The sequence below is a fragment of the Pleurodeles waltl genome, chromosome 6 (genome assembly GCF_031143425.1).
Source record: "Pleurodeles waltl isolate 20211129_DDA chromosome 6, aPleWal1.hap1.20221129, whole genome shotgun sequence".
NCBI lineage: Eukaryota > Metazoa > Chordata > Amphibia > Caudata > Salamandridae > Pleurodeles > Pleurodeles waltl.
This window is the reverse complement of record NC_090445.1, coordinates 385,414,647-385,428,715: the sequence shown is the minus strand read 5'-3', so window position 1 is coordinate 385,428,715 and position 14,069 is coordinate 385,414,647. Positions and strand designations below refer to the sequence as shown.

General features: G+C 40.0%; 5 non-coding genes across 5 annotated transcripts; all 5 read left to right on the top strand.

Moving 5' to 3' along the window:
* Window positions 1-1,141: 1,141 nt before the first annotated feature.
* Window positions 1,142-1,236, top strand: TRNAI-UAU (transfer RNA isoleucine (anticodon UAU)). Its single transcript has 2 exons — window positions 1,142-1,179; window positions 1,201-1,236. It is a non-coding gene; the product is annotated as a tRNA-Ile (tRNA).
* Window positions 1,237-3,533: 2,297 nt separating this feature from the next.
* On the top strand, window positions 3,534-3,628 carry TRNAI-UAU (transfer RNA isoleucine (anticodon UAU)). Its single transcript has 2 exons — window positions 3,534-3,571; window positions 3,593-3,628. It is a non-coding gene; the product is annotated as a tRNA-Ile (tRNA).
* A 2,308-nt stretch (window positions 3,629-5,936) lies between these two features.
* TRNAI-UAU (transfer RNA isoleucine (anticodon UAU)) lies at window positions 5,937-6,031 on the top strand. Its single transcript has 2 exons — window positions 5,937-5,974; window positions 5,996-6,031. It is a non-coding gene; the product is annotated as a tRNA-Ile (tRNA).
* A 4,713-nt stretch (window positions 6,032-10,744) lies between these two features.
* Window positions 10,745-10,839, top strand: TRNAI-UAU (transfer RNA isoleucine (anticodon UAU)). The gene is made up of 2 exons: window positions 10,745-10,782; window positions 10,804-10,839. It is a non-coding gene; the product is annotated as a tRNA-Ile (tRNA).
* A 2,309-nt stretch (window positions 10,840-13,148) lies between these two features.
* On the top strand, window positions 13,149-13,243 carry TRNAI-UAU (transfer RNA isoleucine (anticodon UAU)). Its single transcript has 2 exons — window positions 13,149-13,186; window positions 13,208-13,243. It is a non-coding gene; the product is annotated as a tRNA-Ile (tRNA).
* Window positions 13,244-14,069: the final 826 nt, after the last annotated feature.

Genomic DNA, 14,069 nt, shown 5'->3' with positions numbered 1-14,069 from the left:
TGAGGATTGAACTCGTGTCCCCTGGTTCCAAAAAATTAGTGCTTTGCCACTGAGCTACAAAGCCAGACGGTTTCCGATCTCAGAGTGCCATATGTAGTCTTAAGGCAGAATGTGGCCAGCTGTGACTTTCAGAGTATGAGTGGAAGCCTATGTACTTATGAATGTCAACATATAGGCACAAATTAAACTACATTCTTAAGGCACTTTTCTTGGAAGGTGGCAAAACTCTATATTCTTAGGAGAATATTAAAGTACTCACATTACTCAGGATATGGATATCAGTAGTTAGTATCTCTGCAATCTGAGACATTTACAGGAAACTGCTCATCAGAAGGGATATGTCAGTGCAGGGCAGACATAAATAAATGGCTCTTCAAACAGCTGACACTTTAGTAGTAAGAGCTGCTTTCTATTCCTTCCAGATATCCAAACTAAGTAGAAGGCCATGCTTGAAGGAAAGACATTCTTCTGGGCTCTCCATGAAAGACTAACTTTCTAATAAACACAAAACCCTCTATTTTATTTAAAGTATTTGCTACAATGGATTAGCCAGATGGGATCATCTAACGATTTCTGGATGTGTCTCGAAAGAGAGCGTAATTATACTGGGAGCAGTGCTGACCTTCAAAAACCAACATGATCGGACTTTGACGATGGTGGGATTTGTATCCACACATGCAGAGCACACTGTATGGGCAGTCCGCCACCTTAACCACTCACCCACTTCATCCACCCTGTAACATGATTTAAAGCATTTGTACACACGAGGTACTCTGTTGACACTAGTCTGTAGCTAAAATGAAAACAGTTGAAGTAAGATATCCAACTACCCACCTTCCCCCAACTTGGGTCCAACATATCATTTTCTGGCTAAATTCCTCCTTTGTGCTTATGAGACATAACAATTAGATTCCCCTAGACTTTGTCGGAACTGACGAGATATAATTGAATGTGGTTTTCAAAAGACTGAATTTTATGTTACAGGACAATTATAGAATCTTTTCCGGTTCCACTGTAATTGTAGTAATCAGGGTAACATGTTTGCATGTGAGCTGATCTTGCATACGGTATGTTGATGACGATCCTGTCGTCTACTAAGTCACCTCTAGGTGGCGCAGTTGGACTCATGGTGTATGTGTGAGCTCCAGTGGCGCAATCGGTTAGCGCGCGGTACTTATACAGCAGTACTTGCACTGAGCCATGCCGAGGTTGTGAGTTCGAGCCTCACCTGGAGCAACTGCATTAACTTTTTTAAATCATTTCAATGAAAGGAAAAATTAAACTCAGATTAAAGATGGCGCTTGCTAAAGATTATTCACTTCTATTCAGAATCTTCCTGTCTAACTCCTCCGGGTCCCTAGGATCACATCACCTTCGGGACGATTCGTTTCACTGCATTATGATGTGCTGACTTGTGAACTATGCATTCACATCAGTGTATTCAAAAATAAATTTGCTAAATAACAAGAATAATAAAAACAGTATAGTCGCATGAATAGCCATAAATTGAAGAGCTGCAAAAAATGTTGATCAACCAAATTGAATAAAATATAACTCATATAAATGGCAAAAGGATAGCATCATCACACAAAGGCCTTAGCCAAATATGCTATTCCTCTAAAGTAGATTGTACCTCTTGTGTGCTGTGATTGTTCCTCCAATACAAAATTCATTTTTAATTTGTCTGCAATTTTGAAAAATAATGCCTGCTAGAAGTCAACTTTTTAAAATGATTTCATTCATGACACGTATTTCTCTAACCTGTGATTGTGGTCCCTGCTCAATTTCTCTTTTCCTCATCCCCATCCTGATTCTACTTCTTGAGACACCAGGTTCACTTCTTTATCCATCCCAACCAATCAAGGTCACCAAATCTATCAAACAAGTCTGCCTGCATTCACTTTCACTTTAAGTACAAGATAAGTTGTATCATTTGAACAGAGAGCATGAGAAAAGGAAGTTTATGGTGAGTGGTGGCTGGGGTTTTGAGGATTCACCTCATTTTCCTGAGAGCCGAGGTATCTGGGAGCTATAGTGTTTTGAGAGGAAAGAAATTAAAATCTCCAAGGTGCCACTGCTCGAGCCCTATAACGCTCGTTATGTGGAAGCAGATTGAGCAGAAAGAGAGGTCAGATACTCGCTCAACCTTTCCAAGGGACGGTAAACATTGAGTTATTATCTGGTTTTGCCTTGCAGGGTGAGAACAGCGTTTGTCAGGCAATCGGAAGGGGAGACGAATGAGTCGTAGTTCTCTGGTATTATTCAAGTCTTCTTGTTAAGATAAAAGCAGAAAAGGGAACGTTGACAATAAGCAAGCTTAAAACGAGGTGTGATTCCTAGGTGAAATAACTTGAAAAGAGTTAAGATTTAAAAGATAAACAGAAGACCCTGATGAGGATTGAACTCGTGTCCCCTGGTTCCAAAAAATTAGTGCTTTGCCACTGAGCTACAAAGCCAGACGGTTTCCGATCTCAGAGTGCCATATGTAGTCTTAAGGCAGAATGTGGCCAGCTGTGAGTTTCAGAGTATGAGTGGAAACCTATGTACTTATGAATGTCAACATATAGGCACACATTAAACTACATTCTTAAGGCACTTTTCGTGGAAGGTGGCAAAACTCTATATTCTTAGGAGAATATTAAAGAACTCACATTACTCAGGATATGGATATCAGTAGTTAGTATCTCTGCAATCTGAGACATTTACAGGAAACTGCTCATCAGAAGGGATATGTCAGTGCAGGGCAGACATAAATAAATGGCTCTTCAAACAGCTGACACTTTAGTAGTAAGAGCTGCTTTCTATTCCTTCCAGATATCCAAACTAAGTAGAAGGCCATGCTTGAAGGAAAGACATTCTTCTGGGCTCTCCATGAAAGACTAACTTTCTAATAAACACAACACCCTCTATTTTATTTAATGTATTTGCTACAATGGATTAGCCAGATGGGATCATCTAACGATTTCTGGATGTGTCTCGAAAGAGAGCGTGATTATACTGGGAGCAGTGCTGACCTTCAAAAACCAACATGATCGGACTTTGACGATGGTGGGATTTGTATCCACACATGCAGAGCACACTGTATGGGCAGTCCGCCACCTTAACCACTCACCCACTTCATCCACCCTGTAACAGGATTTAAAGCATTTGTACACATGAGGTACTCTGTTGACACTAGTCTGTAGCTAAAATTAAAACAGTTGAAGTAAGATATCCAACTACCCACCTTCCCCCAACTTGGGTCCAACATATCATTTTCTGGCTAAATTCCTCCTTTGTGCTTATGAGACATAACAATTAGATTCCCCTAGACTTTGTCGGAACTGACGAGATATAATTGAATGTGGTTTTCAAAAGACTGAATTTTATGTTACAGGACAATTATAGAATCTTTTCCGGTTCCACTGTAATTGTAGTAATCAGGGTAACATGTTTGCATGTGAGCTGATCTTGCATACGGTATGTTGATGACGATCCTGTCGTCTACTAAGTCACCTCTAGGTGGCGCAGTTGGACTCATGGTGTATGTGTGAGCTCCAGTGGCGCAATCGGTTAGCGCGCGGTACTTATACAGCAGTACTTGCACTGAGCCATGCCGAGGTTGTGAGTTCGAGCCTCACCTGGAGCAACTGCATTAACTTTTTTAAATCATTTCAATGAAAGGAAAAATTAAACTCAGATTAAAGATGGCGCTTGCTAAAGATTATTTACTTCTATTCAGAATCTTCCTGTCTAACTCCTCCGGGTCCCTAGGATCACATCACCTTCGGGACGATTCGTTTCACTGCATTATGATGTGCTGACTTGTGAACTATGCATTCACATCAGTGTATTCAAAAATAAATTTGCTAAATAACAAGAATAATAAAAACAGTATAGTCGCATGAATAGCCATAAATTGAAGAGCTGCAAAAAATGTTGATCAACCAAATTGAATAAAATATAACTCATATAAATGGCAAAAGGATAGCATCATCACACAAAGGCCTTAGCCAAATATGCTATTCCTCTAAAGTAGATTGTACCTCTTGTGTGCTGTGATTGTTCCTCCAATACAAAATTCATTTTTAATTTGTCTGCAATTTTGAAAAATAATGCCTGCTAGAAGTCAACTTTTTAAAATGATTTCATTCATGACACGTATTTCTCTAACCTGTGATTGTGGTCCATGCTCAATTTCTCTTTTCCTCATCCCCATCCTGATTCTACTTCTTGAGACACCAGGTTCACTTCTTTATCCACCCCAACCAATCAAGGTCACCAAATCTATCAAACAAGTCTGCCTGCATTCACTTTCACTTTAAGTACAAGATAAGTTGTATCATTTGAACAGAGAGCATGAGAAAAGGAAGTTTATGGTGAGTGGTGGCTGGGGTTTTGAGGATTCACCTCATTTTCCTGAGAGCCGAGGTATCTGGGAGCTATAGTGTTTTGAGAGGAAAGAAATTAAAATCTCCAAGGTGCCACTGCTCGAGCCCTATAACGCTCGTTATGTGGAAGCAGATTGAGCAGAAAGAGAGGTCAGATACTCGCTCAACCTTTCCAAGGGACGGTAAACATTGAGTTATTATCTGGTTTTGCCTAGCAGGGTGAGAACAGCGTTTGTCAGGCGTTTGTCAGGCAATGGAAGGGGAGACGAATGAGTCGTAGTTCTCTGGTATTATTCAAGTCTTCTTGCTAAGATAAAAGCAGAAAAGGGAACGTTGACAATAAGCAAGCTTAAAACGAGGTGTGATTCCTAGGTGAAATAACTTGAAAAGAGTTAAGATTTAAAAGATAAACAGAAGATCCTGATGAGGATTGAACTCGTGTCCCCTGGTTCCAAAAAATCCGTGCTTTGCCACTGAGCTACAAAGCCGGAGGATTTCCATATCTCAGAGTGCCATATGTAGTCTTAAGGCAGAATGTGGCCAGCTGTGAGTTTCAGAGTATGAGTGGAAACCTATGTACTTATGAATGTCAACATATAGGCACACATTAAACTACATTCTTAAGGCACTTTTCGTGGAAGGTGGCAAAACTCTATATTCTTAGGAGAATATTAAAGAACTCACATTACTCAGGATATGGATATCAGTAGTTAGTATCTCTGCAATCTGAGACATTTACAGGAAACTACTCATCAGAAGGGATATGTCAGTGCAGGGCAGACATAAATAAATGGCTCTTCAAACAGCTGACACTTTAGTAGTAAGAGCTGCTTTCTATTCCTTCCAGATATCCAAACTAAGTAGAAGGCCATGCTTGAAGGAAAGACATTCTTCTGGGCTCTCCATGAAAGACTAACTTTCTAATAAACACAACACCCTCTATTTTATTTAATGTATTTGCTACAATGGATTAGCCAGATGGGATCATCTAACGATTTCTGGATGTGTCTCGAAAGAGAGCGTAATTATACTGGGAGCAGTGCTGACCTTCAAAAACCAACATGATCGGACTTTGACGATGGTGGGATTTGTATCCACACATGCAGAGCACACTGTATGGGCAGTCCGCCACCTTAACCACTCACCCACTTCATCCACCCTGTAACAGGATTTAAAGCATTTGTACACATGAGGTACTCTGTTGACACTAGTCTGTAGCTAAAATTAAAACAGTTGAAGTAAGATATCCAACTACCCACCTTCCCCCAACTTGGGTCCAACATATCATTTTCTGGCTAAATTACTCCTTTGTGCTTATGAGACATAACAATTAGATTCCTCTAGACTTTGTCGGAACTGACGAGATATAATTGAATGTGGTTTTCAAAAGACTGAATTTTATGTTACAGGACAATTATAGAATCTTTTCCGGTTCCACTGTAATTGTAGTAATCAGGGTAACATGTTTGCATGTGAGCTGATCTTGCATACGGTATGTTGATGACCATCCTGTCGTCTACTAAGTCACCTCTAGGTGGCGCAGTTGGGCTCATGGTGTATGTGTGAGCTCCAGTGGCGCAATCGGTTAGCGCGCGGTACTTATACAGCAGTACTTGCACTGAGCCATGCCGAGGTTGTGAGTTCGAGCCTCACCTGTAGCAACTGCATTATCTTTTTTAAATCATTTCAATGAAAGGAAAAATTAAACTCAGATTAAAGATGGCGCTTGCTAAAGATTATTTACTTCTATTCAGAATCTTCCTGTCTAACTCCTCCGGGTCCCTAGGATCACATCGCCTTCGGGACGATTCGTTTCACTGCATTATGATGTGCTGACTTGTGAACTATGCATTCACATCAGTGTATTCAAAAAGAAATTTGCTAAATAACAAGAATAATAAAAACAGTATAGTCGCATGAATAGCCATAAATTGAAGAGCTGCAAAAAATGTTGATCAACCAAATTGAATAAAATATAACTCATATAAATGGCAAAAGGATAGCATCATCACACAAAGGCCTTAGCCAAATATGCTATTCCTCTAAAGTAGATTGTACCTCTTGTGTGCTGTGATTGTTCCTCCAATACTAAATTCATTTTTAATTTGTCTGCAATTTTGAAAAATAATGCCTGCTAGAAGTCAACTTTTTAAAATGATTTCATTCATGACACGTATTTCTCTAACCTGTGATCGTGGTCCATGCTCAATTTCTCTTTTCCTCATCCCCATCCTGATTCTACTTCTTGAGACACCAGGTTCACTTCTTTATCCACCCCAACCAATCAAGGTCACCAAATCTATCAAACAAGTCTGCCTGCATTCACTTTCACTTTAAGTACAAGATAAGTTGTATCATTTGAACAGAGAGCATGAGAAAAGGAAGTTTATGGTGAGTGGTGGCTGGGGTTTTGAGGATTCACCTCATTTTCCTGAGAGCCGAGGTATCTGGGAGCTATAGTGTTTTGAGAGGAAATAAATTAAAATCTCCAAAGGTGCCACTGCTCGAGCCCTATAACGCTCGTTATGTGGAAGCAGATTGAGCAGAAAGAGAGGTCAGATACTCGCTCAACCTTTCCAAGGGACGGTAAACATTGAGTTATTATCTGGTTTTGCCTAGCAGGGTGAGAACAGCGTTTGTCAGGCGTTTGTCAGGCAATCGGAAGGGGAGACGAATGAGTCGTAGTTCTCTGGTATTATTCAAGTCTTCTTGCTAAGATAAAAGCAGAAAAGGGAACGTTGACAATAAGCAAGCTTAAAACGAGGTGTGATTCCTAGGTGAAATAACTTGAAAAGAGTTAAGATTTAAAAGATAAACAGAAGATCCTGATGAGGATTGAACTCGTGTCCCCTGGTTCCAAAAAATCCGTGCTTTGCCACTGAGCTACAAAGCCGGAGGATTTCCATATCTCAGAGTGCCATATGTAGTCTTAAGGCAGAATGTGGCCAGCTGTGAGTTTCAGAGTATGAGTGGAAACCTATGTACTTATGAATGTCAACATATAGGCACACATTAAACTACATTCTTAAGGCACTTTTCGTGGAAGGTGGCAAAACTCTATATTCTTAGGAGAATATTAAAGAACTCACATTACTCAGGATATGGATATCAGTAGTTAGTATCTCTGCAATCTGAGACATTTACAGGAAACTACTCATCAGAAGGGATATGTCAGTGCAGGGCAGACATAAATAAATGGCTCTTCAAACAGCTGACACTTTAGTAGTAAGAGCTGCTTTCTATTCCTTCCAGATATCCAAACTAAGTAGAAGGCCATGCTTGAAGGAAAGACATTCTTCTGGGCTCTCCATGAAAGACTAACTTTCTAATAAACACAACACCCTCTATTTTATTTAATGTATTTGCTACAATGGATTAGCCAGATGGGATCATCTAACGATTTCTGGATGTGTCTCGAAAGAGAGCGTAATTATACTGGGAGCAGTGCTGACCTTCAAAAACCAACATGATCGGACTTTGACGATGGTGGGATTTGTATCCACACATGCAGAGCACACTGTATGGGCAGTCCGCCACCTTAACCACTCACCCACTTCATCCACCCTGTAACATGATTTAAAGCATTTGTACACACGAGGTACTCTGTTGACACTAGTCTGTAGCTAAAATGAAAACAGTTGAAGTAAGATATCCAACTACCCACCTTCCCCCAACTTGGGTCCAACATATCATTTTCTGGCTAAATTCCTCCTTTGTGCTTATGAGACATAACAATTAGATTCCCCTAGACTTTGTCGGAACTGACGAGATATAATTGAATGTGGTTTTCAAAAGACTGAATTTTATGTTACAGGACAATTATAGAATCTTTTCCGGTTCCACTGTAATTGTAGTAATCAGGGTAACATGTTTGCATGTGAGCTGATCTTGCATACGGTATGTTGATGACGATCCTGTCGTCTATTAAGTCACCTCTAGGTCACGCAGTTGGACTCATGGTGTATGTGTGAGCTCCAGTGGCGCAATCGATTAGCGCGCGGTACTTATACAGCAATACTTGCACTGAGCCATACCGAGGTTGTGAGTTCGAGCCTCACCTCGAGCAACTGCATTATCTTTTTTAAATCATTACACTGAAAGGAAAAATTAAACTCAGATTAAAGATGGCGCTTGCTAAAGATTATTCACTTCTATTCAGAATCTTCCTGTCTGACTCCTCCGGGTCCCTAGGATCACATCGCCTTCGGGACGATTCGTTTCACTGCATTATGATGTGCTGACTTGTGAACTATGCATTCACATCAGTGTATTCAAAAAGAAATTTGCTAAATAACAAGAATAATAAAAACAGTATAGTCGCATGAATAGCCATAAATTGAAGAGCTGCAAAAAATGTTGATCAACCAAATTGAATAAAATGTAACTCATATAAATGGCAAAAGGATAGCATCATCACACAAAGGCCTTAGCCAAATATGCTATTCCTCTAAAGTAGATTGTACCTCTTGTGTGCTGTGATTGTTCCTCCAATACAAAATTCATTTTTAATTTGTCTGCAATTTTGAAAAATAATGCCTGCTAGAAGTCAACTTTTTAAAATGATTTCATTCATGACACGTATTTCTCTAACCTGTGATTGTGGTCCATGCTCAATTTCTCTTTTCCTCATCCCCATCCTGATTCTACTTCTTGAGACACCAGGTTCACTTCTTTAACCACCCCAACCAATCAAGGTCACCAAATCTATCAAACAAGTCTGCCTGCATTCACTTTCACTTTAAGTACAAGATAAGTTGTATCATTTGAACAGAGAGCATGAGAAAAGGAAGTTTATGGTGAGTGGTGGCTGGGGTTTTGAGGATTCACCTCATTTTCCTGAGAGCCGAGGTATCTGGGAGCTATAGTGTTTTGAGAGGAAAGAAATTAAAATCTCCAAGGTGCCACTGCTCGAGCCCTATAACGCTCGTTATGTGGAAGCAGATTGAGCAGAAAGAGAGGTCAGATACTCGCTCAACCTTTCCAAGGGACGGTAAACATTGAGTTATTATCTGGTTTTGCCTAGCAGGGTGAGAACAGCGTTTGTCAGGCGTTTGTCAGGCAATGGAAGGGGAGACGAATGAGTCGTAGTTCTCTGGTATTATTCAAGTCTTCTTGCTAAGATAAAAGCAGAAAAGGGAACGTTGACAATAAGCAAGCTTAAAACGAGGTGTGATTCCTAGGTGAAATAACTTGAAAAGAGTTAAGATTTAAAAGATAAACAGAAGATCCTGATGAGGATTGAACTCGTGTCCCCTGGTTCCAAAAAATCCGTGCTTTGCCACTGAGCTACAAAGCCGGAGGATTTCCATATCTCAGAGTGCCATATGTAGTCTTAAGGCAGAATGTGGCCAGCTGTGAGTTTCAGAGTATGAGTGGAAACCTATGTACTTATGAATGTCAACATATAGGCACACATTAAACTACATTCTTAAGGCACTTTTCTTGGAAGGTGGCAAAACTCTATATTCTTAGGAGAATATTAAAGTACTCACATTACTCAGGATATGGATATCAGTAGTTAGTATCTCTGCAATCTGAGACATTTACAGGAAACTGCTCATCAGAAGGGATATGTCAGTGCAGGGCAGACATAAATAAATGGCTCTTCAAACAGCTGACACTTTAGTAGTAAGAGCTGCTTTCTATTCCTTCCAGATATCCAAACTAAGTAGAAGGCCATGCTTGAAGGAAAGACATTCTTCTGGGCTCTCCATGAAAGACTAACTTTCTAATAAACACAACACCCTCTATTTTATTTAATGTATTTGCTACAATGGATTAGCCAGATGGGATCATCTAACGATTTCTGGATGTGTCTCGAAAGAGAGCGTGATTATACTGGGAGCAGTGCTGACCTTCAAAAACCAACATGATCGGACTTTGACGATGGTGGGATTTGTATCCACACATGCAGAGCACACTGTATGGGCAGTCCGCCACCTTAACCACTCACCCACTTCATCCACCCTGTAACAGGATTTAAAGCATTTGTACACATGAGGTACTCTGTTGACACTAGTCTGTAGCTAAAATGAAAACAGTTGAAGTAAGATATCCAACTACCCACCTTCCCCCAACTTGGGTCCAACATATCATTTTCTGGCTAAATTCCTCCTTTGTGCTTATGAGACATAACAATTAGATTCCCCTAGACTTTGTCGGAACTGACGAGATATAATTGAATGTGGTTTTCAAAAGACTGAATTTTATGTTACAGGACAATTATAGAATCTTTTCCGGTTCCACTGTAATTGTAGTAATCAGGGTAACATGTTTGCATGTGAGCTGATCTTGCATACGGTATGTTGATGACGATCCTGTCGTCTACTAAGTCACCTCTGGGTGGCGCAGTTGGACTCATGGTGTATGTGTGAGCTCCAGTGGCGCAATCGGTTAGCGCGCAGTACTTATACAGCAGTACTTGCACTGAGCCATGCCGAGGTTGTGAGTTCGAGCCTCACCTGGAGCAACTGCATTAACTTTTTTAAATCATTTCAATGAAAGGAAAAATTAAACTCAGATTAAAGATGGCGCTTGCTAAAGATTATTTACTTCTATTCAGAATCTTCCTGTCTAACTCCTCCGAGTCCCTAGGATCACATCGCCTTCGGGACGATTCGTTTCACTGCATTATGATGTGCTGACTTGTGAACTATGCATTCACATCAGTGTATTCAAAAAGAAATTTGCTAAATAACAAGAATAATAAAAACAGTATAGTCGCATGAATAGCCATAAATTGAAGAGCTGCAAAAAATGTTGATCAACCAAATTGAATAAAATATAACTCATATAAATGGCAAAAGGATAGCATCATCACACAAAGGCCTTAGCCAAATATGCTATTCCTCTAAAGTAGATTGTACCTCTTGTGTGCTGTGATTGTTCCTCCAATACAAAATTCATTTTTAATTTGTCTGCAATTTTGAAAAATAATGCCTGCTAGAAGTCAACTTTTTAAAATGATTTCATTCATGACACGTATTTCTCTAACCAGTGATTGTGGTCCATGCTCAATTTCTCTTTTCCTCATCCCCATCCTGATTCTACTTCTTGAGACACCAGGTTCACTTCTTTATCCACCCCAACCAATCAAGGTCACCAAATCTATCAAACAAGTCTGCCTGCATTCACTTTCACTTTAAGTACAAGATAAGTTGTATCATTTGAACAGAGAGCATGAGAAAAGGAAGTTTATGGTGAGTGGTGGCTGGGGTTTTGAGGATTCACCTCATTTTCCTGAGAGCCGAGGTATCTGGGAGCTATAGTGTTTTGAGAGGAAAGAAATTAAAATCTCCAAGGTGCCACTGCTCGAGCCCTATAACGCTCGTTATGTGGAAGCAGATTGAGCAGAAAGAGAGGTCAGATACTCGCTCAACCTTTCCAAGGGACGGTAAACATTGAGTTATTATCTGGTTTTGCCTAGCAGGGTGAGAACAGCGTTTGTCAGGCGTTTGTCAGGCAATCGGAAGGGGAGACGAATGAGTCGTAGTTCTCTGGTATTATTCAAGTCTTCTTGCTAAGATAAAAGCAGAAAAGGGAACGTTGACAATAAGCAAGCTTAAAACGAGGTGTGGTTCCTAGGTGAAATAACTTGAAAAGAGTTAAGATTTAAAAGATAAACAGAAGATCCTGATGAGGATTGAACTCGTGTCCCCTGGTTCCAAAAAATCCGTGCTTTGCCACTGAGCTACAAAGCCGGAGGATTTCCATATCTCAGAGTGCCATATGTAGTCTTAAGGCAGAATGTGGCCAGCTGTGAGTTTCAGAGTATGAGTGGAAACCTATGTACTTATGAAAGTCAACATATAGGCACACATTAAACTACATTCTTAAGGCACTTTTCGTGGAAGGTGGCAAAACTCTATATTCTTAGGAGAATATTAAAGAACTCACATTACTCAGGATATGGATATCAGTAGTTAGTATCTCTGCAATCTGAGACATTTACAGGAAACTACTCATCAGAAGGGATATGTCAGTGCAGGGCAGACATAAATAAATGGCTCTTCAAACAGCTGACACTTTAGTAGTAAGAGCTGCTTTCTATTCCTTCCAGATATCCAAACTAAGTAGAAGGCCATGCTTGAAGGAAAGACATTCTTCTGGGCTCTCCATGAAAGACTAACTTTCTAATAAACACAACACCCTCTATTTTATTTAATGTATTTGCTACAATGGATTAGCCAGATGGGATCATCTAACGATTTCTGGATGTGTCTCGAAAGAGAGCGTAATTATACTGGGAGCAGTGCTGACCTTCAAAAACCAACATGATCGGACTTTGACGATGGTGGGATTTGTATCCACACATGCAGAGCACACTGTATGGGCAGTCCGCCACCTTAACCACTCACCCACTTCATCCACCCTGTAACAGGATTTAAAGCATTTGTACACATGAGGTACTCTGTTGACACTAGTCTGTAGCTAAAATTAAAACAGTTGAAGTAAGATATCCAACTACCCACCTTCCCCCAACTTGGGTCCAACATATCATTTTCTGGCTAAATTACTCCTTTGTGCTTATGAGACATAACAATTAGATTCCTCTAGACTTTGTCGGAACTGACGAGATATAATTGAATGTGGTTTTCAAAAGACTGAATTTTATGTTACAGGACAATTATAGAATCTTTTCCGGTTCCACTGTAATTGTAGTAATCAGGGTAACATGTTTGCATGTGAGCTGATCTTGCATACGGTATGTTGATGACCATCCTGTCGTCTACTAAGTCACCTCTAGGTGGCGCAGTTGGGCTCATGGTGTATGTGTGAGCTCCAGTGGCGCAATCGGTTAGCGCGCGGTACTTATACAGCAGTACTTGCACTGAGCCATGCCGAGGTTGTGAGTTCGAGCCTCACCTGGAGCAACTGCATTATCTTTTTTAAATCATTTCAATGAAAGGAAAAATTAAACTCAGATTAAAGATGGCGCTTGCTAAAGATTATTTACTTCTATTCAGAATCTTCCTGTCTAACTCCTCCGGGTCCCTAGGATCACATCGCCTTCGGGACGATTCGTTTCACTGCATTATGATGTGCTGACTTGTGAACTATGCATTCACATCAGTGTATTCAAAAAGAAATTTGCTAAATAACAAGAATAATAAAAACAGTATAGTCGCATGAATAGCCATAAATTGAAGAGCTGCAAAAAATGTTGATCAACCAAATTGAATAAAATATAACTCATATAAATGGCAAAAGGATAGCATCATCACACAAAGGCCTTAGCCAAATATGCTATTCCTCTAAAGTAGATTGTACCTCTTGTGTGCTGTGATTGTTCCTCCAATACTAAATTCATTTTTAATTTGTCTGCAATTTTGAAAAATAATGCCTGCTAGAAGTCAACTTTTTAAAATGATTTCATTCATGACACGTATTTCTCTAACCTGTGATCGTGGTCCATGCTCAATTTCTCTTTTCCTCATCCCCATCCTGATTCTACTTCTTGAGACACCAGGTTCACTTCTTTATCCACCCCAACCAATCAAGGTCACCAAATCTATCAAACAAGTCTGCCTGCATTCACTTTCACTTTAAGTACAAGATAAGTTGTATCATTTGAACAGAGAGCATGAGAAAAGGAAGTTTATGGTGAGTGGTGGCTGGGGTTTTGAGGATTCACCTCATTTTCCTGAGAGCCGAGGTATCTGGGAGCTATAGTGTTTTGAGAGGAAATAAATTAAAATC